The sequence below is a fragment of the Scyliorhinus canicula genome, chromosome 11, assembly GCF_902713615.1.
Source record: "Scyliorhinus canicula chromosome 11, sScyCan1.1, whole genome shotgun sequence".
Lineage (NCBI taxonomy): Eukaryota > Metazoa > Chordata > Chondrichthyes > Carcharhiniformes > Scyliorhinidae > Scyliorhinus > Scyliorhinus canicula.
This window is the reverse complement of record NC_052156.1, coordinates 117938420-117961975: the sequence shown is the minus strand read 5'-3', so window position 1 is coordinate 117961975 and position 23556 is coordinate 117938420. Positions and strand designations below refer to the sequence as shown.

At 49.2% G+C, this 23556-nt stretch overlaps 1 protein-coding gene across 4 annotated transcripts in view; it reads right to left on the bottom strand.

Moving 5' to 3' along the window:
- LOC119973322 (anoctamin-2-like) overlaps window positions 1-23556 on the bottom strand; it is a 168881-nt gene that overhangs the window by 103671 nt on the left and 41654 nt on the right. The window lies entirely within an intron of this gene.

The window sequence follows — 23556 nt, the reverse complement described above, 5'->3', positions numbered from 1 at the left end:
GGGGTGCCAGTGGCACTGCCTGGATGCTGGCTTGACAGTGCCAAGGTGCCCAGGTGCCTGCTTGACATTACCAGGGGTTGGGCTGGGTGGGGGGGAACTACATAATAGAAGGGGGATCCAGAGCCTCCCCAAGGGGGGGGTTAGGCAGCTGAATTGCACCCCTGATATATATCTAAAATACCAACATTGGCATTTTGGTGAATTGCACAAATCAGTGAGTGCTGATAGGGAATATTAAAGTGCACCAGAATTCAGTTTTGCCAATGCGAGATTGCAGCATTTAATCCAACCAGATTCTCATAAATCACCAAAATTGCTGAAAACATTTTGTCACTAACTCAGGAAAAATATAAGAAGCATACTATTTTAATTCTCATAAGGTTTTATCTCACAGTGAAGGTGGAGGTAGTGGTGTGGTGCTTTTGTCACTGGACTAGTAATCTAGAGACCCAAGTAATGCTCTGGGGACCTGGGTTCAAATCCCACCATGGCAGATGGCGAAAATTGAATTCAATTTTTAAAGATCTGGAATTAATAGTCTAATGGTAGCCAAGGTCAATTGTTATAAAAACCCATCTGGTTCACTAATGCTCTTTAGGGAAGGAAATCTGCTGCCCTTACCCGGCCTAGATTATATTGATTCTAGATCCATACCAAAGTGGTTGGCTCTGAAATGGTCCAGCACACATTCAGTTCAAGGGTAATTAAGGATAGATAACAAATGCTGGCCCAGCCAGTGGTGCCCATGTTTTGAATTTTTAAAAAAAATTTGTTGTGAGGAAGTTTGGCTTATTTTGCTTTGAAGTGGGATGTCTCATCATTCTTATGGGTCAGTCAAACAAATACCTTCAACACTGTCTTTATTTTTGGTTGCCGAAAAGAGGAAAAGAAGTAGAGGTGCCACGCTCTAAGTTCATAAAAACAAAATGCAGGGTTTATTAAGAGATGTTGCGCCTTCAGTGTAAGATGGTGGACACCCAAGCCAAACACTGTGCTGACGTCACTGTATATAATGTGACATTTCATCAGCAAATAGTGCGACTTGAATATGTAGCACCCCTCTCTCTTTACTCCTTCAATGCCAACAACTTTTCTGTTAAAAATTAATTCAGTACATTACATCATCATGTTATTTTGGTGAAGCATGGTGGCACAGTAGGTAGCACTGCTGCCTCACAGCGCCAGGGACCCGGGTTCGATTCCTACCTTGGGCGACTGTCTGTGTGGAGTTTGCACATTATCCCCTTGTCTGCATGGGTTTCCTATGGATGCTCTGGTTTCCTCCCACAGTCCAAAGATGTGCTAGTTAGGTGGATTGGATATGCTAAATTGCCCCTATAAGGGGTTGCAAGATGGGAGATTGGGCCTAGGTTAGGGTGCTCTTTCAGAGGCTCGGCGCAGACTCAATGGGCCAAATGGCTTCCTTCTGCACTGAAGGGAATCTATGATTCTATGATATTTATACAGATATAAATCAGTAAGGCAGTCTCTTTGGCGAACGTCTGTCTTGTTTAGGTAATGTCCGATGTTCAGGAATTTGGCTCATCACAGAAGTGCCTTCCTGTTCACTTGCTAGTGGTACTTTTTGAGAAACTAATTCAGTATCTGTCTCTGTTGGTACTGAAGATTCTGCAATGGTGGATTTAATAATTTCTTCTTTAATAGATATCAATTCTGATGTACTACTGTCTATTCATTCCGATTTCAATATTCCTGGTGAAGACTCTGTGCGTACACTTTGTGAAGCTAATAACTGGTTAGTGCGCTGACACCAAACTCATTCGTCATCTGTTTGAATTGTTTAAGGTATCGGACCTGGCTTGGCTAGAATGATGGCTGGAGTCCATTTTTTATTCATGGTATAGTTCCTAGCTAAAACTCATCCGCCAAAGTTGAAAATTCTACTCTATAAGTTTTGATCACTTCTAACCATTTGTGTTCAATCTTGTGGCCTGACAATTTCCAAAATTATAGGTGGTGTCAAGAGATTGAATTGCCTTCTCAATTTCCTCTTGGAGAGTAACATCGCTGTTAAGCAATGCTGGTGGTCCAATGTCTATTTTTGCCTCTCTCTTGCCTTTTATATATTGAAAAATTCTCTTCCTATCTTCTTTTATATTACTAGCTAGCTTGCACTCATATTTCATCTTTTCCCCCGTTATTTTTTTTTAGTTGTCCTCTGCTCACTTTGAAAGGTTTCCCAATCCTCATCCCACTAATCCTCACCACTTTGTATGCTTTTTCTTTTGCTTCCATGCTGTCCTTGACTTCCCTCATCAGCCATGGATGCCTTGTCCTCCCCTTAACGTGTTTCCTCCTCCTTGGGATGAACTTCTGCCGTGCCTCCCGAATAACCCCCAAAAACTCCTGCCTAAAGTGTTGCTGATCTTCTTGTACCAAGAAGACACCAAGCATGAATTGTTTAAGCTGACTTGGCACATTATCCCCTGGTGAATCTTTAGTTCCATCATGTAACTGATAAACTCAACTAGCAGATTTGGCTGTATTTTTCTTGGTACATTTCTTTTGTGCTGATGAAATTTGGTGTGACCAACATACAATATGGCCTACTTCACCACAATGTTTTGTAATTATTCTCCTTACCAAAAAAAAATTCTCCTGCTGAATGTCCCACTTGAGTACAGCAATGACACGGTAGATTTTTCTCAGACCTACTTTTAGTAGGCTCCAGCTTAGGAATTTTTGCTTGGACACCAAACAATAAAGCCTCGTCTGCTGCAATTTGCATGGAAGGAGCGATTTCCACAACAGATTTCATGGTTAATGCACCTTCAGTCAACAGCTTCCTTTGGATGGCTTAATTTCTGAGTTTACAGACCAATCTGTCTCAAAGTGTATCATAATAATAATAATCCTTATTGTCACAAGTAGGCTAGCATTAACACTGCAATGACGTTACTGTGAAAAGCCCCTAGTCGCCACATTCCGGCACCTGCTCGGGTACACAGAGGGAAAATTCAGAATGTCCAAATTACCTAACAGCATGTCTTTCGGGACTTGTGGAAGGAAACCGGAGCACCCGGAGGAAACCCATGCAGACACGGGGAGAACTTGCAGACTCCACACAGACAGTGACCCAAGCCGGGAGTCAAGCCTGGGACCCTGGATCTGTGAAGCAACAGTGCTAACCACTGGGCTACCGTGCTACCCACGAATTAGACAGAATAGTTCTTTCTTAGAACAAAAATCTAGGAGCAGGAGTAGGCAATTTTGACTCTCAAACCTGCTCCACTGTTCAATACGACCATGGGTAATCTCGTCATGGCCTCAATTCCACTGTCCTGCCAGTTCTCTGTAACCCTTCAACCCATTACTAATTAAAATCTGTCCTACTCCTTAAATTTACTTACTGTCCCAGCATCCACCGCACTCTGGGGTAGCAAATTCCACAGATTCACGACCCTTTGAGACAAATAATTTCTCCTCATCTCGGTTTTAAATTTGCTACCTCTTATCCTGAGACTATGACCTCTTGTTCTAGAATGCCCCACAATAGGAATCATCTGCCCTACGTCTGCTTTATCCATTGCTATTATCTTTTATACCTCAATTTAATCTCCACTCATTCTTCTGAACTCTCGAGAGTATAGAACTAAACTACTCAATCTCCCTACATAAGACAAACCCCTCGGGTGGGATTCTCCCATCGGGCGGCTAAGTGCCAACACCGGCGTAAAAACGGGAGTGTTTTACTCCGACGTCGGCGTCCGTTCCAGGGCCCCATTCTGCGGCCCACAGTGGGGTAGCACAGCGTTGGATCGGCCCACGCCGCTCCAGCTGCCAATCCCGGCCTGAACCCGGCGCCGCGGGGACCAGGCGTGCGCAGTTGGACCAGCGGCAACTAGCTCATGCGCAGTGGCCTTCGTCCCCGCGTTGCCCCCAACGCCAAATGGCGCAGGGCTTCAGAGCCGGCGCGGAGGAAAGGAGGCCGGGGGGCTGAGAGGCCGGCCCGCCGATTGGTGGGTCCCGATCGCAGACCAGGCCACGACAGAGACCCTCCCCCGCCCCAGGGTCAGAACCCCCTCCCCTGACAGGCCGTCCCCGGCCCCTTCAACGGCGAGGTCCCACCAGCTCAGAGGATGTTAGAACGGCACTGGTGGGACGCGGCTTTTTGATGAGTGCCGCTCGGCCCACCCAGGCCAGAGAATCGGCGCGCCGGCCCGTGCTGGAGAGTCATCGCATACCCCGACCGGCGCCGCGCGACAACACCGGCCCCAATAGCGCCCCGGCATCGGAGCGGTGTGGCGCGATTCGTGGGGCCCGCCGGCGTTTCTCCGCCCCAGCTGGGGGTCGGAGAATTCCGTCCCTCATCTCTGGAATCAATCGAGTGAACCTCCTCTGAACTGCCCCCAATGCAACTACATCTTTCCTCAACTAAGGGGACCAAAACTGTGCACAGTGCTCCAGGTGTGGTCTCACCAATGCCTTGTGGTTGGCACGGCGCCGGTAGAGCAGGCCCCCGCCGATTCTTTGCCCGTGCCATTCACGCCTGCTCTCAGCTAGCGGGACCTCGGCATGGAAGGATCCGGGGGCGGCCTGTGGGGGGGGGGGGGGGGGTCCGATCCCGGGGGGGGCCTCCGATGTGGCCTGGCCCACGATCGGGTCCCAACAATCGTTGGGCCGCCCTCTCTGGTGGGGGCCTCCTTTCCTCCGCATCGGCCCCTGTAGCCCTCTACCATGTTGCGTCGGGGCCGGCGCGGAGAAGGGAGCCACTGCGCATGCGCGCGTTGGCGACAGTGCCAGTGCACGTGCACGGGCCCCGTGGCATCCAGTTCATGCCTGGATCAGCAGCTGGAGTGGCGTGGATCACTCCAGTGCTGTGCTGGCCCCCTGTAGGGGCCAGAATTGCTGATCCTGAGGCCGTGTTGACACCATCGAGAAACGCAACGGTGTTTCCAACGGCGTCAAGCCTTAGCCTCAGGATCACAGAATCCCGCCCGGGGTGACTTCTTGCTGCTCAACAGATGTTCAGATGCTCATGTTAAGGAGAAGGTGTTAGCTGGAGCATTGAGCTCCAAAATGGCAGCATTGGCATTAATTAGCATTACACACTGATTAATATCAAAATCTGCCTAATCTGCATACTTCTGAGGCAGGTATCTAACCCATAGGCAGCACAGTGGTACAGTGGCTACTACTGTGGTTAGCACAGTTGCTTTACAACTCCAGGGTTACAGGTTCAAATCCCGGCTTGGGTCACTGTCTGCCCGTTCTCCCCGTGTCTGTGTGAGTTTCCTCCGGGTGCTCCAGTTTCCTCCCACAAGTCCCAAAAGACATGCTGTTAGGTGGATTGGCCATCCTAAATTGCCCTTGGTGTCCTAAAAAGTTAGGTAGGGTTACTGGGTTACGGGTGTGGGCTTAAGTGGGATGCTATTTCCAAGGTGCAGACTCGATGGGCTGAATGGCCTCCTTCTGCACAGTAAATTCTATGATTCACTGCTGACTCACAGCTCCAGGGATCCGGGTCCGCTTTTGATCTCGGGTGACTGTCTTTGCAGAGTCTGCACATCCTCCCCGTGTGTGCGTGGGTTTCCTCTGGGTGCCCGGTTTCCTCCCACAGTCCAAAGATGTGCGGGTTAGGTGGACTGGCCATAATAAATTGCCGTTAGTGTCCACCATGTGCAGGTTAGGTTCCAAATATAGGTCAGGGTGGACGTGGGAGTTGACATGGGTAGAGTGCTCATTCAAAGGTTCGGTGCAGACCCGATGGGCCGAATGGCCTCTTCTGCATCGATTATTCTCTTATGCTTCGTGTAAATGCTCCCTACACCAACACTCATGCCATGCCTAATATTGCATTAACAAAGTCTGCATTGTGAGTGTGCATGCATGTCGCGGACACCATTTTAGAAGCAAACTGACACCCATAGAACACAAACAATACATGCTATGAAGCTGAATTTTACAGCTAAAGATCCAGCACATTTCTCATTGATCCCCAAAAGGCCATCATGTAATAATGCAAGAATATTCCATGCTCATCTCCCAATCGGTAGAGAACAAGCAAAATCAGCCTCTAAGTTTGAATTGCATGGACCATGGTCCTTGCATGGTCCAACTGCTATAGAGCCAATATCCATTAGTCTTGTGAACCTTCCTGATAAACTTGAGCTACACTATAGTGGTAAACACATTAATATCGTCAGGGTCGTACATTTCTCACCCTATCAAGTGACAATTACCAAAACCTGAGGTCTCGGGAGAAAACAATTACTGAAAAAATGATAAAGATGTGAGTATGTAATAAGCCTCTAAGGTAATTCTTTCTGCTAACTGTATCGTGCTAAGTTTGAACACTTTTATGTTTTTCATTTATTCCAAATAAAAATCAAATGTCTGCCTACTTCAAGGTTTACATCCATTTTTCTTATTGACAAATGTATGTTGTTAGGAAAGAGATATAGTTTTAAGAAAGTTATATTTGTATTTATGCGTGTAGGGTATAATGTGTTTGTTTCATTATTAAAAGTTGCTTCCAGTCTGTAGTTTTGTTTTGATACCTGCATTGTAATGACATTTTAACAGCCCTAAATCAAACAGGGAGTATAAAAGAAATTGGGCTGTTGATAAGTAACCAGGGACCCACATAGAAAAGTAAAAGCAGTTAGATCAGTTGAGAGGAGTTGGAAACAGGATTCCACAGACATTGCCAGAACAATGCAAGAAAGCAAGTCCTTGAAATGAAGAAGAAAGTCTCAAAAAACAAGAAGAGGGACAGAAGCAAGTTCCAAGAAGAGCTTCCTGTCAAAGGAACAAAAAAACAGGAATCTGAGGAAACAAATATTCTGAGTGACTCCCAGTTAAAGAGAGGGTTGCACGGAGCAGACCTGGGGACATTGGCTTGTGAGAAGCCAGATATTCAAGGTGACCAGAAGGTTGTTGACTTATTACTACAGCCCTGTGAAGCTATGGGGCTGGATTCTCCGCACCCCGACGCCGAAATCGCGGCCGGTGCGGGGGCGGAGAATCCATTTTCCCGCAACGAATTGGGACCGGCACCAGTTCCCCAATTCTGCAGCCCTGAAAAGCAATGTACTCGGAGAGTACCACGCCGCCTAGGACCTTCCTGGGGCCATTGACAGAGGCCCGCTCAGCCATTCTCCGTCCTCGAATGGCCGAAGTCTCGACTGCTCCAGCCGGCCAGGATACTCGCGTGGCGGCTGCAGACTCAGTCCGTGGCTGCCCTGGTCAGGGCGGGCCGATTGGTGGCCAATTAGCTGTCTATAAGCTGCCTTATAGACAGCTGGGAAATGTTTGTGCGGGCATTGAGGGTCAGGCGCGCGGTTAATTGGAGGGTTTAACTTTCGGCTCCAGCTTTGCGGTCCGAGTCCACCATGGAGCACAGCGCAGCCGCTGGAGGCCACCGCCATGCGCATGCGCGGGCTCCGACCCGGGCGTGCGGGGCCCCGTAACTGCAGCAAAAGCTGTTGGATCTACGCCAGGTCCCTGCTAGCCCCTGCAGGGCTAGGAATTCGTTGCCCATGCATGCCAGTTTTTCTGGCGTGAAACTCCACAGTTTTGATGCCGGCGTGGGGGCATAGTCCCAATAACGGAGAATCCAGTACATGGTGTTCTGTGGGCAGGGCTGGTTGTCTGAGAGAGTGTGTGAAAGGCAAATCTTGAACGCACTTGGCAATCCAAGGCAGAGGAATGCCAGAAGGAGCAGTTCGAACCCTGGAGGTAAGTCCTTGGTGAGGGAAACCAAGAGAAAATGTTATTGGAGGAAGATTCCCGGACGTGTTCTTCAAGAGTGAAAATTCTAAACCCTTGTGCGGAAGACAGAGTTCCAGTGAGACCGATTGGCTCACAGTGTGATGAGCATCTGGGGGAATTGATGAGAAACTCATAGAGTTGTTTGGATGGCATCTGCCACTTGGTTACAAAGTGTGGGGCATCTACCCACAGTTTGCCTGTTGGATTATAAAGACTGGACTTACTGAGAACTTCAGAGTACAAGTACAATAATTCAGAACGTCCAAATTAGCGAACAGCACATGTTTCGTGACTTGTGGGAGGAAGCTGGAGTACCACGCAGACACAGGGAGAACGTGCAGACTTCGCACAGACAGTGACCCAAGCCAGGAATCGAACCTGGGACCCTGGCACTGTGAAGCAACAGTGCTAACCAATATGCTACTGTGCCTGTCTGAACAGCAACTTGTTTAAACATTAAATGGATCCTGATGTGTTATGTACTCTGGGATAATACAGGCTGCAACTGGATGCAGCTTTAACCAAAAGATACTCCAGACCTTGAAGTTAGTTCAATCTGATTTATTGAACCAGTAGCACAATTAGCACAGTTCTCTATGAGTTCGACTCTCTGCTAACCTAAGTGTGGTTACTCAGTCTGACTGAACCAGACTAACTCTTAGCCACGTGCTGGAGGTGTGATACTGTACATACACCCTGACTCACTCCGTAGATGTTCATCAGTGGAAAGAGGCGGGGTGTGAGCGCCTCGTGCCTTTTATAGTGAGATACCACCCCTGAGTGTCCTGCCTGCTCATTGGTCATGTCCTGTTCTCTGTGTTCATTAGCTGCCTGTCTGTATATCACTATCTGCATGGCTGCATTTCATGACAGGTCCGACTTTTGTGAGGGTCCTCACACTTTTTTAAATTATTTGTTCGCAGATGTGGAGATTTCTGGCCAGATCAGCATCCATCACCCATCCCTAATTATCTTGAGAAGGTGGTGGTGAACCAACGTCTTGAACTATGAGAGTGCTATTTTGATCCAGAAGGAATGGCAATATAGTTCCAAGTTTGGATGGTATGTGATTTAGAGGGGAACTGTCAGAAGTCCTCACAACTTTACTTTTAGACATTTGTGTGAGAGTTTAGTTCGAAAACTTGTAGAGCATCTGGAACTATCATAGAATCATAGAATTTACAGTGCAGAAGGAGGCCATTTGGCCCATCGAGTCTGCACCGGCCCTTGGATAGAGCAAGCTACTCAAGCCCGCGCCTCCACCCTATCCCCGTAACCCAGTAACCCCACCCAACCTTTTGAATACTAACGCGCACATCTTTGGACTGTGAGAGGAAACCAGAGCACCCGGAGGAAACCCACGCAGACACGAGAAGAACATAGAGGGCGCGATTCTCCCAAAACGGGAGAAATCGTAAAGCTGCCGTAAAACCCGGGCGGGTTTTACGGCAGCGCGCCCCTTCCCGACCGGGGACCGATTCTGGTCCCCGGTCGGGGCTAGCAGCCCGACGCCGTAGGCTCCGGCAAGACGGGCTTAACGAAAATCGTTAAGCCCGCTTGCCGGAGTTAGTGCCGGCTGACGCGTCATATGACGTCAGCCGCGCTTGCGTAGTTTGGAAGACTCCAACCCGCGCATGCGCGGGTGACGTCATCGCGTTTTTGCGCGAAACCCGCGCATGCGCGGGCCGGGATGCCCCTCAGCCGCCCCGCGAATGGATACTGCGGGGCGGCGGAAGGACAAGTAGTGCGCGGGCATCGGGCCCGCTGCCCGCAATCGGTGCCATGGTTATTAATAGCGAGTTTGTGACGCCGTTTTTACGAACGGCAAGACCAGGTGTGTTTGCCGTTCGTAAAAACGGCGGAAAGGGCTGGGACTTCGGCCCATCTAACAGCTGAGAATCGCTGCCGGCCGTAAAAAAACGACGGCAGCGATTCGGGTCGGGACTTCGGCGGGGGGGGGAGAATAGCGGGAGGGCGGCAAAAATGTCGGGAAGGCCCTCCCGCTATTCTCCCACCCGTCGTGGGGGGCGGAGAATTTCGCCCACAGACTCCGCACAGACAGTGACCCGAGCCAGGAATCAAACCTGGACCCTGGAGCTGTAAAACAACTGTGCTAACCACTGTGCTACTGTGCTGTCTGCAACCAATCATTAACCAAGGTGCTGTGATTCACCCTGACAGATGTCTCTGCAATATATATTTGGATATTTAAGTTTCCCTAAAGCTCTTTATTTAAAGAGCGATTGACATGAGTTGACTTTGAACTGAGGGGGAAGTTGAGAAAGTAATAACTGCATCCAGGGCTTTGCAAGGCTGCTAAATTTAAGCAACAGTCATATAACATGATTGGTATATCGTGGAAACTAAAATATTTTGTTTAACTACTTCATTTGATGTACTAATATAGCCACAGTAATATCTAGCATGTGCCAGAGGGGTTTAAAGAAAGTAATTGAGGAGAAACTGTTTATACTGGCAGGACTGTTGGTAACCAGAGGATATTGATTAAAGATCATTGGCAGAGGAGCCTGAGGAGAGATGAGAGAAAACAAAATGTTTGCAATGAGTTACCATCAGGAACGCTCTGTCTGAAATGGTGGTGGAAACAAATTCAATAACCATTTTCAAAAGGGAACTTGAGATAAATTGGAAAAGGAAAATGTTTTGGGGATAACGGCAAAAGCAGGGCAGTGGAGGTCATTTTCAGTTCTTTCTAAAAACCTGGCACAGGCATTGTAGTCATAGAATCATAGAATGTACAGTGCAGAAGGAGGCCATTCGACCCATCGAGTCTGCACTGGCCCTTGGAAAGAGTACCCTACTTAAGCCCACACCTCCACCCCATCCCCGCAACCCAGTAACCCCACCTAACCTTCTTGAACACTAAGGGCAATTTAGCATGGCCAATCCACAATATGCACATCATTGGACTGTGGGAGGAAACCGGAGCACCCGGAGGAAAGTCACGTGGACAGAGGGAGAATGTGCAGGCCGTCTGCATGGCCTCCATCTGTGCTGTAAGATTATATGATTTTTATTCATTTCTAAGTTTCTCCATTAAGTGATACTTCCTGAAATACTTGAAGCACCACAGAATACTTTGGTAACATAGAATCTTAGAAGTAAACGGTTACATAATTTCAGTTTCAGCAGAATAAAAAAGACACTAAGCAGTGCAATCACTTGCATTGGAGAGCTCCAGTTCATTGGAATGGATGAAACACATCTCTCTCTGCTATCTGCAAAGTACTGCATTAAAATGTGTCACAGTAATCTCAAATTGGGTTTTGTTGGGCATAAACTCACACCTTAAAATTACTTACATTTCTACAGAAATCGACAGTCTCACACCAAAACGAGCAGCCAGGAGTATTTTAATGGTGATACTATTCTCAGTTTCACCTGAAGAATGGCATTTGCACAATGAGAGAAAGTTTCACATTACGGTGATATCCAACTCGGCATGCAGCCTAGAGTATTGATACTGGGTGCAAATATTTCATTACCAGGTGCTCCCATCCCTCATACCAAAAGGACTAAGTGATAAACAAAGTTGGGTTTAAGCTACAATCTTGCAGTTATTAACATAGAACATAGAACATAGAACAGTACAGCACAGAACAGGCCCTTCGGCCCTCAATGTTGTGCCGAGCCATGATCACCCTACTCAAACTCACGTATCCACCCTATACCCGTAACCCAACAACCCCCCCTTAACCTTACTTTTATTAGGACACTACGGGCAATTTAGCATGGCCAATCCACCTAACCTGCACATCTTTGGTCTGTGGGAGGAAACCGGAGCACCCGGAGGAAACCCACGCACACAGGGGGAGGACGTGCAGACTCCACACAGACAGTGACCCAGCCGGGAATCGAACCTGGGACCCTGGAGCTGTGAAGCATTTATGCTAACCACCATGCTACCCTGCTGCCCCAATAACAATATAGTTATTATTAAGTACAGACATATATGTTGGGCTTGATACTCAATCCCTGGATGCCCGGAATGTGTTCCCCGATGGGACGGAGAATCGGGCGACGGGGCAAAATCTAACCGAAGCTCTGACCCCCGCCCCCGCCCCCAATGGTGGCATGAATGAGTTCCACACCGCACGCCAGTGGGAGCATATAAATAAATGCAAATAGGTCATAATGACCCATTTGCATCTATTTAGTGGACCCGGCGCCTTATGCTCCACCATCCCGTGGTTCTCCGGTTCCCGGACCGGGAATGATGGGAGCGCGGTTCACGTGTGATCTCTACAGTCGTGTCCCTGTGATGGACTTTGTGGACACCGCAAGATCCACCACGCCAGGGCCATGATGGTAGAGACCTTCCGAGCCTATCCGAGGCCCAACACCAGCACCCCCCGCCCACCCGGCACCACCATCAGACTCGCCCCCCCCCCACACTGCACAGCTGCCCCAAACTCAGGGATTGCCTGGGTGCCCCTCTCCTCCAAGTACAGGGGTGACCCAACACTGCCCTAGGACCCCTGTAATAGGGAGACACCCCCACTCAGACCCCTGTAATGGGGCACCTGCCAGGGACCCTTTTATTGGGGGAAAACCCTCCCCCCACAGGGACCCCCTGCCTAAAGTAACCCCATCCCCCCTGTGTGGAAGCTATAGATCAGCCCAGACAATGTCAGTGGTATGCATTATAACTGTAGTAATTACCTTGCAGATCCACATGTCCATTACTCGAAGGAGAGCTGTTGTGTCCACAGATTCACTATCTGCCATTCATTGCTTTAGTGGTCTGTGATTGACAGTTCATAAAAACCATCTGCAGCCTTGATCCATTCATATCCTTTCATGCTTCAGCGGCCTACCTGATGAAACCCAATGTTTGTAAACATTGACCACAGCAAAGAGATGTAAGTGCACTAAGTGCATTCCAATCATTCAATCGTGTGAATTCACTGTACTTACCTCTCTTTGATGTGATCAATGTTTACAAACATTGCAGATAGTGGCACATCTGCTCTTCTTTGAGGAATAGACACATGGAACTGCAGGTACGTATTACAGCTGTAATGTTTCCCACTGTCTCTGGACTGCTCTCTAGCCTCCAGGCAAGGGGGAAGGATCTGTATGCATGGGGCCTATGTGGAGGGGTTTTTTTTAGGCAGCGTGTCCCTGTGGGTGGTTCCCCTACTACAGGGGACCCGAGTGGGGGGCGGGTTTGGACACCCCTGTATTTGGGGTTGGGGGGCACTTAGATAATCTGGGGGTGGGGGTTACCGTGTGGTGAAGGGGTTTGGATCAACTTACTGTGCGGGGGGGAAGGTCAAGGCTGATTTGTGGTGTGGGGAGGGGGGATGTTGGGGCCGATTTACGGTGCGAGGGGATGCTGACTGCGGGACCTTGCTATCAGACCATCTGCTCAAGATGGCGGCCCAACAGCGAGAATACCCTGGCAATCCCTCGTATTCCACGCCATGCATAAATTTGCATGGCATGGAACAATGAATTGCATCCCACTTTACGACCGCAAGGGGTTCATAAAACTGGTGCACTTCAGCTCCAGCGGGAGAATGTAGGGCTGAATTCTCCGCCATCGGGATTCTCCATTTTTCCGGCAGCCCGGGGGTTTCCACACTGCCCCACAATGGGAAACCCCATTGACCAGCTGGCGAAATGGAGGTTCCCAATGATGTGCTGAACCAGAAATCAGGTGGGGTGGGACGGAGAAATCCGCCCACTGTCTCCAAATGGAGAATCCAGCACATTGTGTTTCCCAGTTGTTAGACAAAATCCCTGTTGTTCTCAGGATCTCCTGTCTTAATTCAGTTGGGAATATGCTGGGTTGATTGAAAAGTAGGCCTTGCCCATTAATATTCCTACAATGAACCATTCCCTAAATTCCTTTATTGCTTTTTGGAGCTAAAACCACAAGTCATCTTCTCCAAGACCGTGATCATAAGAAGGCATAGGAACACCAAACACCAACGGGCGGGATTCTCCCAACGGGAGACTAAGGGCACGATTCTCCGCTCCCACGTGGCATCGGGAAGGCCGCTCATCGCACCCTATTCACCCCCCCCCTCCCCCCCCCCCAGGGGGCTAGGAGCGGCGGTGTGAGAAACTCGGCCGCCGGGCCTTGACGCCTGCGTCAAAGCGGCGCGCCGAGAATGACGCGACGGCGGCGCCTAAGTGACATCAGCCGTGCATGCGCAGGTTGGCCGGCTCCAACCCGCGCATGCATAGTTGCTGTCTTCCCCTCCGCTGCCCCGCAAGACATGGTGGCTTGATCTTGCGGGGCGGCGGAGGGGAAAGAGTGCGGCACCCGCGATCGGTGCCCACCGATCGTCGGGCCAGTCCCCTCCCGAGCACGGCCGTGGAGCTCAATTCCCTCTCCGCCCCCCACAGGCCCCAAACTTATCTTTTGCGCTATGTTCACGCCGGCAGCGACAAGGTGTGGTTGCCGCCGGCGTGAACAGGTTGGGAACGTCAGGCCGCTCGGCCCACCCGGGCCGGAGAATCGCCGGTCGCCGTGAAAAACGGCGAGCGCCGATTCCGCGACACGCCATTTTCGGAGGGGGGGTGGGAGTATTGCGGGGGGTGCCAAGGCAGCATGTCGTGATTCGCCCGGCCCTCCCGCGATTCTCCCACCCGGCGGGGGAGCGGAGAATCGTGCCCTAAGTGCCGACACCGAAGTGAAAACCGGAGTGTTTCACTCCGGCGTCGTAGGCCGCTCCTCGCATCCTATTCTCCCACCCCCAGGGGGCTAGGAGCGGCGCTGCGTCATTTACGCGCGCCGGGCCTTGGCGCCGCGTAAAATGACATCACCCGCGCATGCGCGGTTGCCGTCCTCCCCGCGGACGCCCCGCAAGAAATGGAGGAGTGATCTTGCGGGGCAGCGGAGGAAAGCAGTGCGTCCTTCAGAGAGGCTGGCCCGCCGATCGGTGGGCACCGATCGCGGGCCAGACCCCTTTTGAGCACCCCCTGGTGCTCGATCCCCCCCCCCCCCCCAACAGGCCGCCCCCGCAACGTTCCCACGCTGTTCACGCCGGAAGCGAACAGGTGTGGTCGGCGCCGGCGTGATCCCGTCGTACTGGGCAGGCTGCTCGGCCCATCCGGGCCAGAGAATCGCCGCTCGTCCGTTACAAATGGCGAGCGGCGATTCTCCGAGCAGCCAGCCGTAAATCTCAGCGCGCCAGTTTGGGGGGGTGGGATAATCGCGTGTGGGTGCCGGGGCAGCGTGACGGGACTCGCCCGGCGCCACCGCGATTCTCCCACCCGGCGTGGGGGGTGAGAATTGCGCCCCAACGTTCCTATACCGCAATCATTTATTGAGATCCAGTATATGGTCATGCCAATCCACACACATTTCCCGTGTCCTGGCAGACCAATGTAGGGGAAAAATAGAGATCCAGATTGCAATTGTGCCAAAAGTCCTCCAGAATAGACGAGAAATATATTCTTCTGCTTGCTCCAGCTGGGAGCAACTGAACCTTGATCCAAAATATATGACCTCCAGGTGGTTGTATGCCTAAGGAACCCCCACCTCCTCCCACCCCTATTATTTAAATAGGGCGAGACTACAGAAAGATATGGGAAAAGGGAGATGTGAGTGTCCTCATGGATGAAACAGAAAAAAGTTAGCATGCAGCTACAGCAGCTAATTAGTGAGACAAATGGAAAGTTGGTGTTTATTGCAAAGGGGGAGAGAGTATAATAACAGGGGAGTATTCCTAAAATGATACAGGGTGTTGGTGAGACCACACTTGAAGCACTTGTATTGTTTTGCTCTCCTGATATAAGGACGGATATACTTATATTGTAGGCTGTTAAAAGAAGGTCCACTAGGTCGATTCCTGGGATGTAACGGGGTTGCCTTATGAAAAGATTAGGAAAGATTAAGCAGATTGGTCATCTGGTCATTGTGGTGTTCAGAAGATTGAACGTTAATTGTTATAGCCCTCATGAAGACCACGGGGAATTGCTGGTTGATCTCCAGTAGTTCCCGATAGTCCCGGGCTGGAATATTTGCTGTGTTTGCCGTAATTGCGGCTTTATTTGTGTTGGAGAATAAACTGCTTTGCCTTTTATCCTGCAACTCCTGGAATTATTATATTGGCAACAAGAATGGGCAGCTGAACCTGCTCTTTCCCAATTTGGCAGGGTAGGTGGGGTCCAAGCAGGAAAGCCAAAAGAGGAATTGCAATGCCTGCCTTTCGGAGTCTCGTCGGCATGTGCCATCTTTCAGCGTGTCATGGAAAATATTCTCCAAGGGCTGCCTGGTGTGGCAATATATCTCGACGACATATTAATTACAGGGCCCACTGAAGAAGACCACCTAGCAATCTTGGAAGAGCTGTTGAGGTGATTTTCCAAAGCAGGCATACATCTCAAGAGAGAGAAATGTGTATTCCAGGCATGTGAAGTAATCTATCTCGGGTACCGGGTAGATAGGAAATGTCCACATCCCATGGGGGTAAAGTCAACGCCATCAAAGAGGTGCCAACCCCATGAAATAGAACAAAGCTGAATCTTTCTTAGGCGTGATAAATTACAATGAGAAATTCATCCCAAATTTAGCCACTTTGTTTTCACCCCAGCACATATGGCTGAAAAAACATCAAAGGTGATCATGGCAGCACCGCAGGATGAAGCCTTCGCGAACATAACACAGCAAATGCTGTCCTTGAATATACTGGCCCATTACGAACCCAGAAATAACTAATACTGACTTCTGATGCCTCCCCGCCTGGTTGGAGGCAGCCCTTTCACATTGAATTGACGATGGAACGGAGAAGCCCAGTACATAGGCGTCCAGGAACCTGGTGGATGCTGGTTGGCGTGATTCACAAATTGAAAAGGAAGTGTTAGCTGTTTTTTGTTTCAAACAATTCTATCACTATATCTACGGCTGACATTTTGTAATCATAACAGACCACAAGACTTTGCTGGGCATTTTCAAAAAAGGTAGAACAATTCCTCCCATCACCTCAGCTTGGATCTAACTTTGGGCATTGTTACTGGCAGCCTGTGAATATTCGCTTGAGCACCCCTTTGGAGCACGTATTGTCAATGCGGACGTTCTGAGTCACCTCTCACTGCCCACGAACTTAGCCCCTTTGCCAGCTCTGGAAGAAGTCATCCTGGCTTTAAACGCTTTAGATACCCTGCCAATATCTACAAAACAGATCAAAGCTTGGACCCAGAAAGACCTAACATTGTCCAAGTTACGGCACATGATCCGAGTGCAATCCATGACAACATGGAGCCCTTCCTCAACAAAAAACAAGAACTAAGTGTTGAAGATGGTATTATCCTCTGGGGATCCTGAGTGGTTGTTTCACCCCCCCCCCCCCCCCCCCCCCAGGTCAGAATCCAATTCTGATGTAGTTACACAACGTTCAACCCAGGGTATCCAAGATGAAGATGCTCACGAGGAACTACGTTTGGTGGCACAAGCTTGATGCAGGATTCAAGGACATGGTGAAGCAATGCTCTTGTGCCAGGAGAATCAGAGGCTCCCATCATCGATCTCCTTACATCCATGCGAATGGCCAGAAAGACCATGGATATGGGTGCATTTCGACTCTGTGGTCTGTTCTTAGGATCAACATTCCTCATTATAGTCGTCACCCATTCTAAAGGCTGGAAGTACATCACATGGCCTCCATGCCTTCTCATGTAACAAAATTAAAACTCCCAACAAAGTTTTTGTACCCACGACTTGCCAGAGGTCCTTGTATCCGATGAATGGAACTGTCATTATCAGTGGGGAGTACCAGGCATTCTTGAAGTCGAACAGCATCAACTATATCCATTTGGCACCTTACCACCCATCATCCAAAGGGATGGCAGAGAAGGTGGTGTGGATGATCAAGAATTGAATGAAGAAACAGCCAACAGGTTCTATGGACACAAGACTGGCTCAATTCCAATTGACTACCAAACCATGCCTCACACCATGATGGGAGTTTCCCCGACGGAATTATTGATGGGACGGCGACTGTGCACCAGGCTGAGCTTGCTACTTCCTAATTTAGCTGAGAGGGTGCAGTCCAGGTAGGAGAGTCAAAAGTAGAATTATGATGCCAGGAGGCCCAAGAGAACATTTAAAACGGGAGATGTCATACGGAACTTCGAGCATGGCTCCAGTTGGATTCCTGGAGTCGTGTTGGAGAAGACAGGAGCTGGGATTCTCCGGTCCCGCCCCGGGTCAGAGAATCGCCGGGGGAGTGGGTGCACGAATCCCTCCACGCCAATCCAATGCCAGGCCGCCGGAGAATCGCCGCCAATCGCACTGGCGCAGTCGCCGCGGTGCTGGTCGAGAGCCGCTGAAAGCGGCCCCCTGGTGATTCTCCGCGCTCGACGGGCCGAGTGCCCGCCAAGTCCCGCCGGCATCATTTGCATATGGTCCTATCCGGTGGGACCTTGGCATTCTGGCTATGGGGGCCATCCTGGTGGGGGGAGCGGGGGGAGCGGAATCCGGGAGGGAGCCTCCATGGTGGCCAGGCCCGCGGTCGGAGGGGAACTGATCGGCGGGCAAGCTCATTCCGGGGGGGGGCTATGTTCCTCCACGCCGGGCCCCTGTAGGGCTCCGCCATATTGCCCGGGGGGCCGGCGTTGAGACGGCCATGGCACGCATGCGCGGACCCACACCAGCCGTGGCGCGCATGCGCGGACCCACGCTGGCCGTGGTGCGTGAATGCGCGGACCCGTGCCAGGCGTGGCGGGCCGGTTTTCAGCGCCGGAGTAGTGCACAGCACTCCGGCACCATTCTAGCCCCCAAGGAAGGGGTGAAGGCCCATTGACGCCAGCGTCGCTTGCGCTGGTTTTGACGCCGGCGTCAACACTTGGCCAGGATTTCGGAGAATCCCAGCCAGGACCTGTCTCCTGTAAGGTCTTGGTCCAAGGAAAGGCTGTGAAAAAGTACCTCGCACACCTGAGGAGTTGGGAACCCCCTCCTGTGGAAACTATGTCCCCACTGTCAGTCGCAGCCACCTCTGGCACAGGACTCCTGCCCATGGGGGACCCTAAGATTGTTCCCTCCGACAGCGAAGACTCGGTATCTGAGATGGTTTGCCTCTTGAGGCCAGCACCGAGGACAAGCCCCCTTCATTAACCCTCAAGCGCTTGTTGAGGAAGGTGCAGGTCCCTAGTCTGCTTCACGCTCCCCCATCTGACTCCATCTGCCACAGTGACCTAGTGCCAAAATGCGGAAGAGGCCGCATCACTCCAGGAATGAAGGGGATGAGGGGGTAGGGATGTTATAACCCTCACGAAGACAACAGTGGAATCGCAGATTGATCTCCCCATGGGCTTAGTAATATGAGTTCCCATGTTGAGCGAGCTGAGGTTAGATGAGGACTTTGACAGTTTAGATGCTGAAAAGATGTTGCACCTGGGGTATGTAGAACTAGAGAGCACCATGTCAAAATAAGTCATCGCCAATTCAGAGATGGGGAATTTCTTCACTCAGACGGCCATGAACCTTTGGAATTCTCTATTCCAAAGCATTGTGCAGTCTGAGGGCACAAGCGAGACTTTGGATGAGAATTTCTGGGCACGCTGCATGCTCGACTGGAAAGTCCCATTCTGAGTCATTGAACATATTCAGGGTTGTAATAGATATCGTTCTTGAACGATAGGGAAGTCAAACGTTCTAGAAAACAGGCAGGAAAGTAGTCAAGATCTTGAGGCCATGATCTTACTGAAAGGCGGAGCAGGCTTGAGCAGCTCCATGGCCTACTCCTGCTATTATTTATTATGTTCTTATCTTCTTAAATCCGGCAAATAGCTCGGACTATTCTCAATAAACCTTACATTGGCTGTCATTTTTAACGGTGTATTTAACTGTCTATCACTCTCATTTAAACAGTCAAACTCAAACATAGCAATCCCTTTAGGTGGCAAATACTTCAAAAACATATTTTAAGAGGTTGAAATGTGAGAGGCAACTTAGCCTTAATCCTTTAACATTGTGCTGCAGCTTGTCATTGCTTTGTAATACAGAAGCTAATTTCCCAATGGATTCTGGGAACAGATTTCTGGTTCAGTCCAGAGATAATCGCCCATGAGAGCTGACCTACATCTTCATTGCACAAATTGCCACAAGCAGCTTAGAGGTCTACCTTTGTGATCCAATAACAAATAAATCGGCAGCTCAGGACTTGAACAGCCATTCCAACTGAGATTTCTAAAATATGTCGCAACTGTACAACAATTCCTGGCAAAGCGCTTGTTAACTGATGCTTCCACCTCTTTGCACTTTAGTTATGCTTCAAAATTTACCTTCTCATTCATAGGAATCATATGGAAGTCTTTCGCATTCAAGTCAACATAGAACTGTGTTTACTAACCAGGGACCCCTCAAGGCTTCTCCAAAATTGCTCGATGATTTGAAAATTGTTGAAATGCAGAATTTCCTTTCAAACTTTACACTAATATCTAAAATAAAATATTCATAATATGCTAGCATTGTACAATCCATGATAGCATGGGTGCAATTCAACCAGAAGAAAACGGAGTCGGTTTTGGATGCGCAGCTGGCGAGGAAGACCCCGCTATTCAGCAGCACTTTGCTGGTTTTGGCCTCCACAACAAATGCCCTGTGGAAGCTGAACATACATAATTTCACTCACTGACGAGCTCAGCTCACCAGTACAGGAAGTGTACTCATAGACCAGGGCAATATTTATCAAGGCAGCCCTGATTTTCTGACCCTCCTCAGTGACCCCCACCACAGCCTCTGAACCTATCCCTCCCCCCCACTACATCCAACTTATATCTTCCGGGATCCTCGAGCCTCCTCTAACCCCACCTCTTATGAGCAAGGCACCACAGGCCCAAACCATGGCATGGACAATGTGGCACCTTGGCACTGCCAGCCTGGCACCCTGCCAGTGCCTCTGCCAGCCCAGATATGCCAAACAGTCACTTTGGCAATGTCAAGGTTGCACTGACAGGATGCCAATGTGATAGTGTCATGTGAGGGTCCCTTTAAGAAAAATGTGTTTATCAAATAGCTGCAGTGATGTCACTGTGTGGGTGGAGCTGATCTGGGTTTCTGGCATTTTACTTTCGGTTTGAGCTGGAAGCTGTTTTTTGGCTCTGAGTTTTAGTATCATTTTTAAGTTGGGGAGCTGCATTCAAACCAAGGAGGTGTGTAGGTTTCTCTCTCTGTATGCTAAAGAATGTCTCCAGGTCACTTGATGATTTCAAAGTAATACCTGTTTCTGCAAGGAATGCAAACTTACTATCTTTCTTGCAAAGGGTTTTTGACTTATGGAAGTTATTAGGAAAGTTATTAAGGGTTAACTATAGAGTATTGTATCTGTGGGGATTATCAGTGTTGGTAGTTGATAAGATGTTTACTGTGTGTTTATAAAATGTTGTCTGGATTCATAGAATAAACATTGTTTTTGTTTAAACATACTTTTGATCTCTGTTGCATCACACCTGTGAAGTGGGCCCTTGTGCTCCCCATAACCAAAATCTATTAAAAGTTGTGGGTCAGATGAACTCCATGATATACTTTGGTGTTCTCTAAACCCTGGCCCATAATAGGAGTGCTAAGGAGCGAGGGTGGTCGTGCCAAGGTGCCTAGATGACAGCTGGAGTGCCAGGGTGCCACCCTGCCCAATGTCCAACCACCCTGTGGTCTCTAATGGCCTGAGAGACCCCCCCCCCCAGGTACTGTTACACCTGGACCACATTTGTGGAAACTAGTGCTAAACTGTGCTCTGGCGAGGGCTCCCATGTGTGGCCATTAGTTCCCGGGCGCCGGGAGAATCCGGCGCAGACATATTTAAATTAACCTGATTGCTCATTTAAATATGCTGATCTGCATCACGTCCAGTGAGGCCTCACACAAGATTCAAGGGTCTCGTCACGTCAGCAAATCGGGCGTGACGAGGCCAGTAAATCGCGTCCCACGTTTCAAATATGTGGTAGTGTTTCACTTTGGTTGGAGCTGCATAGAGTTTCACGAATGTTGGGCAGTGAGGGGGCGAGCGCCGCCGAGACCTCCATGATGTGGGCTGGGGGCTGTTACACTGTAGCAGTAGTCGGGACCCCGTTTTGAGATGGCACCTCCATTTGTCTGTAGTCGTTTCCTGGCATAAGCCATGGCCACACTTTTTTTTTGGCAAAGATGCTCAAAATTCCGTGAGAAATACCATTGATGCTGTTGGCTGGTTTCACACCATTTTGCTTGCCAGAACTGACACATGGCCATTTTCTGGTAAGATTCCATCCTTAAGAGTCAAAAAGCTGGAACTTCGCTGAGTGCATTTCTTCCTGCTCTCCATGTGGCTGGTGGACTGACAGATTGATACTTGTTACTCCACACATGACCTCAATGTGACAGTGAATGTGGCACCCTGGGATATATATTTGCATAACAATTAGTTCCTATGCTCTTTATGAATAATCTATCAGTAAAACAGATTGCAGACACGATGGGCCAAGTGGCCTCCTTCTGTGCCGGAACAATTCTGAGGCGGTTTTTCATCATTAAACAGGTTTTTATTTATTCAGTGTAAAAGTGCGAGAAACAGAAGCAACAAATGTGTAGGCAACAATGACAAATGAAGAGTGTGTGGGCAATTGCGAGCTTTAACAACTCAATGTGCACCACGGACCTGACAACATCCAGCAGTGGGCGTTCACAATAATTGGGAATGGATCACAATTTGAGTCCTAGGCCCCTTTAAATGGGGCCGGGCCTCAGGGGCAACATTTTTAAAAAAGTGTTTGATGAGTAAATTAAAATGCTTTTGCAAATTTTAAAAATACATTAATTTTTCATTTCAGTTGGCATGCAAGGGGGAAGGAAAATAATCATAGTTTTCAGAAATTTACTTGACTCAGTTTTTTTCCTTTCGATTGATAGCTTTTGTTCAGTTTCGTAGTTTGCTGGGATCTGATTGGGTGCAAGTAAAATGATTTGGGAAATTTAAGTGACTGGCTTGGCAAAGTTCTGTTTTGATTTATTTGTACAGTTTGGTTGTATCACTAAACGGTTGATTTCTGATATGTTAAATATGAAATTTGATTGAATCATACATATAAAAGGAAGGCCGGAATTTCTTACCGGTTGGGATTCTCTTTTCCCGCCGGCAGTGCAGCCAACACCTATCTGTGGGCTTCCTGGCAGCCTGGGGTGAACTCAATCGGAATTCCCACTGACAAGCAGCCGGAGTAGAGAATCCCACCGCCAATGAATGCTGCACTGTCGAGCAACATGCAGCAGGGGGATCAGAGGATCCATCCCAAAGAGTTGCAGTGATATAGTGCCCTTCAGGATGTCCAAAAGCACTTTGCAGCCAATTAAGTCTGTTTGTACTTTCATCATTGTGATGTTGTAATGTGGGAAACCTGGAGATTCTCAAATAGCAATGTAACAATGTCCAGAAAATCTTTTTGTTTGTGATGTTAATTGGTCAGAATATCAGGGATAACTCTCATTTGTTTCTTCAAAGTAACAATCTATGCCCACCTGTAGGGGTAGACATGCCTGAAAAGCAGCACATCCGGCTGTGTAGCAGTCTCTCAGTACTACACTGGACTGTCACTTTAGATTTTTGCTTTCAACATTATGGCGATGGACTTGAAACCAAAACCTTCAAACTCAAAGACAAGCATGCCATCACTGAGCAACAGCTGGGAACTCAGCACTAGCACCCAACAAAGGGAATATGTTGGGTGAAAAGTGAGTGCAATTGTACCATTGTTTATATAATTGATATAACCCCAATGGATCTCCCGGGATCAGGACCACAGATTTCCCATGACCTACCCGGAATATGAACTTCCCCTTTCAGGCAGTCAAGACTGCCCCTTCAAGGGCGCGGG